A 4,528-nucleotide genomic window follows, 5' to 3' on the forward strand; every position below is an offset into this window, starting at 1 on the left:
TCTTTGCCTCGTCTCACTCTTTCTCCCACCCAATTTTAGAAACTGACATTGAAGCCTGCGGGTGGGTCTGGGGCTCTGGGCTGTTGCCACCTTCTCCCAAACCAGCATCTGGCTTTGAGATGCAGCTCGTGACCTCATTTTTGCAGATGAGAGCCCTGGGTCCTGGGGAGGAGGGCTTTAGGGGTGGAGGGGGGCAGCCTGGGGCCCGGGGCCAGGCCTGCACTGCCTGGGCCAGCTCAGTTTTCTGCGGGTGCGCAGCTCAGACTCCAAGGGGAGGCCATGGGCTTTCCAGGGCTCTCTCATGATCCTGCAGTCACAGGGAAGACTGTCCTCACCCCAGAGCACATCACAAGGCGAGGCCTGTACCAGGTCAAGTACCTTTCCTCCTCACTGAAGCCCCCATGGGCACAGTCCTAGGTGCTGAAGGGCAGGGCCTGGCCAGGATTCAGGGAGACCGCCCCCCCCCCCACCCCGCACCTGGGCCTAGTGTAAGGCAGGTGAGGCTGGCCTCAGGGCACCTGGGAGCCAGCTTCCCCCTAGTTTGGGTGAGAGTGCAGGCAGGGCCTTTGTCCCCTCCTGTGCTCCATCCTAGCGGGCAGCCTGGGCCCAGAGGAAGAAATTGGGGACTTAAGCCCCACCTGGCACATGGGTGGCTGCCCACACTTCTTTTCTTGAAAACAGGGGGGTGAGAATGTGGCTGCAGGACACATGTCCCCAGGCTGTGCTCTGGCCCACTGACTACCTCACCCCTGCCCAAGGGTCCCCAGGCTCCGAGTCTCTTCCCCAGTCCTGGAAATCAAGGTGACTCTTTCTGGGCTTGATCCCAAGCAAATATTTGTTAACTGCCTGCTGTGTGCACAGCCCTGGCTGGGCCTGGAAAAGGCAAGCAGCAGCTCTGGGGCCTGGGCCCCGTCTGGGAAAACCGTGGCCCGAAACGTTAGGTAACAATAACAGCGGTCACAAGGCGGTCGGTGGGCATGGGCTCTCTGAGCCGAGGGGAGGCACGGCTGGCAGCCGGAAAGGCTGGGAGGCTTCATGGCTCATTAGCTTGCTTAATGGCCTTGCAATAGGCAGCTCTTGCCAGCTTCTCTCTGAGATGCCCTGGAGGAGGCAGAGGTCACTGAGGTGGTGCGCCTCCTTCTCTGGGCAGCTAGCAGTGTCTGCTTCCCCCCGCCAGGGGGCTGCAGGATGGAGGGTCAAGGAGCAGGAGATGAACTGAGTCTCCCTTATGCAGGCGCAAAGGTGGCCTCAGGGCCAGGGACGCAGCTGGGGACCAGCTGCAGGCTCAGGGCCTGGCCTGAGTGCTGGCGTCAAGGGTGACCATGGGGGTGAGCCAAAGGCCTTGCTCTCCCAAGGGCCAGGGAAGACCCAGGGCCACTCAAGGTGACTGCATCAGGGGAGTTATCTCTGACAGGCCCATGATGGATGTTTAGGGAAGCAAGTGACTGTCACCTGGCTCTTAGGAGAATGAGGAGGCCACGAGACCTTGGGAGAAGGGCAGCCACCCGTGATCGCTGAGATCCCAGGCTCACTACCCACCCATCCTGGGATGACCGAGCTGTTGCTTAGCCCCCACCCTGGGCATGAGGGGGAGGATTTCTTACCATCCAATCCCTGGCTTCTACACCCTCAAAGCTGGGCTCCAGGAAGCCAGTCTCCAGCAGGAGGAAGAAACTGCAGGCCAAGAATGTGTCCTTGTGAACGTGCATAAACAGAGCTGGGGTGTAGGGGCCCATGGTGCGCCAGCCTGTGCACCAAGGGTCCCCACTAGTCCCCACAGCCCTTGGTCCTGCCCTTCTCCCCTTGGCACGAGTGTGGGGTGGCCGGTCAAGTAGACGCAGGGTTAGGCGAGCCCTCCACCTCCACCTCCCATCCTGGCCCTGGACATGAGAAACCTGACCAACCCCCTAAAATGCCCACACACATTTCCGGCTGTGTCACTTCACCTTTCTTTCTGTGCCACCAAAAATGGGAGAATAGACTTATTTCAAAGAAGCTACTCAAACTGACCAAAATCATTTTTATTTTGGAAATGCTGATGGCCATTTGATCATCTCAAAATATCCCACCCCACCTCACTGCTACAGAGTAATCACCCCAAGTGCTACTCCGAGGGGGAACCTCCAATGCTCCCCCCCCATAGGCAATGCAGCCTCCACTCAGACGCAGCATGGTCTCATGGTCCAAATGCACCCCTCCTCCCTGCCTTGCTCAGGGGTCCCCCCCACCTGGAGGGCCCCCTCCCCAGCCAGCTCCCAGCAGCACCTCCCATGGCTCAGTGTTTTTGCTCTGTGGAAAGATCAACCTTGTCTCCTGATGCATGCTGGAATGCCCCTTAAAAGCTCTTAGGGGCCCCTCATAAGCACATCTGTGACTCCAGCAGGCCCCTCTCCCAATACACGTTTGTTGAATTTGAATTTGCTGCATATTTCCCTGCCCAGAGCCTCTGTTCAGACTGTGTTCCCTGGTGAACTGACGTTCAGCATTTTTGTTTATTTGTTTGTTCTTTAACAAAAGGTTGTTTTGGTTTGAGATTCAGCAAAAACACACGCTGCATTCGGCTTCCTCTCCATTCAGGATTCAGTAAATTAGTTGTTTTCCAGTCTGCTGAGTTCTTGCCTCAAATGAGCCTCCAACAAGATAATGCATTTGAAAGCCTTTGGAAAAGTACCAGACCCCACGCACATCCGAGATATTGTCATCAGCCCCGCACCCCTGAGCCAGGCTCAGCTCCTAGAGAATGCTGGCCCAGGTGGGGGTCCTTGTGCACAGCTGTGAATAGGGCTTAGGAGGGAAGGGGGCTGCCTTCATGCCCTCCTACAGCCAGCCAGGTCCCCAAAGCCCAGGCCTGCCCTCCCCGCTGACGGCTTGGGGTTTCTCTCTTCTATGGCAGCAGCATCTTGGGGGGAGGGCGACAGGGATGTGAGGGTGAGAATATCCAGGAAGGTAGCGCTCCCTCAAGGAGTGGAATGAGTTCTTACTAACTTCCAACTACTGGGCCGTTTTTGCTTTACTTCAGTCCCCACTGTGGTCCTGAGAGCTTTTGGGATGAGTCCAAGGGGCATTCTTCAGAAAGGAAAACAAAACCCCCAAATTGAAAAGCTCAGAGGCCTGGTTCACATTCACCATTAGCACAATTAGAACATGAGGTGGCCTTGAGCCGAAACTGTGGATTCCTGTTGGCTGTGTGAGAAATTCCACCTGGTTCGGACTCCTTCCCCCTCCTCCTGAATCAATTTAGGAAGTTTCTGCTAACTCCATAACTGTAGATCTCTTTTTAATGTCTGAGAGTCTTCCTTTCTTCAACGGGTTGGGTGGATTTCTGTGGCATCCATGAGCACGCTTGGTTCAGTGTGGCGATGGCCTGAAACCAGCTTCCTCATCCAGGATTTATTAAGTGCCCCTGAAAAGCTCATTCCTTTTGTGGGGATGCCTTCCCAGCCTGCTGCACTCCCAACCCAGTTTCTGGCCAGGGCAATTTCCAGCAGCCTCGGAGGGGGAGCCAGACCGGCCCTGTGGGAGGCTGGAGGTGTGCTGTGTCCCTGGCACCCAAGGTGACTGGGCTGAGTGAGGCATGCATGCCAAAAAGATCCCCCAGGCCCCCTCAATGCTCACTTTCTTGTACCAACCATAGGGATGTTATTAGCAACCACTAGAATAGGTAACATTTCATAAGCAATTTGCCTCGTGCAAGGCAAATTATCTTATTCCCATCCAGGGGTGTGGAGGACAATGCGTGTGTTGGGGAGGGGGTGGGACTCCCCCCAGGCAGCCCATGCTCTCTTTACATCCCAAGTGCTCTGACCTTGGAGCCCCCCCCCCACAGTGCAGGGCCCCGGCAGGTAATCAGCACGTGTGTGTGTTGGTTGATGAAGGGAGGTGAGTCAACAGATGCACGAGACCGGAGATGGCCAGACAGAGAGATGCAGCCACTTTGAGGGGAGATCATCATAGGCCAAATACCCCAGGGAGCTATGTGTATGGCTCCAGGCTCTGGGCCTCAGTTTCCTCATCTGTAAAATGGATGGGTCCTGGACCTCTCTGGCCTCCTGTGACCCAAGAGGCCAGATAGCTGAGTGTGCCACTCACAGGCTTTGGGTCAGCAGAAGTGGGTTCAAATCCTGACTGCCACTTTCGTAGCTGGAGCCAATTAGCAAGTCACTTTGCATGGGGACACCAGGGACCTATGAAAGTGTTTCCTAAACAGGGAAAGTGCTCCTTTGCTGCACACTGGAGCCCCCGCCTGTATCAGTTGCACCTGGCCACTCCAGCAAGGAGGGGACACCTACACGGGATCTGTCCTGGTGTGGATGGGCATTTGGACCAGCTGATCCTGGGTCTCCGTGTTTGTGTAACAGCCTGTGTGCTTGCTGGATGCCTCCACATTCTTGACCAGAGACACATTCCTGAAGGGTGGAGGAAAAGGGAAGAACAGGTCCTGAGAAGCAAGCGCAGCCACCGGCACCGTGGGGCCAGCTTCCCTCCCGTCCCAGCCTGTGCCCCCAGGCGTCCCCGTTCAGCCCAGCTA

Source organism: Equus quagga, chromosome 12, assembly GCF_021613505.1.
Source record: "Equus quagga isolate Etosha38 chromosome 12, UCLA_HA_Equagga_1.0, whole genome shotgun sequence".
Lineage (NCBI taxonomy): Eukaryota > Metazoa > Chordata > Mammalia > Perissodactyla > Equidae > Equus > Equus quagga.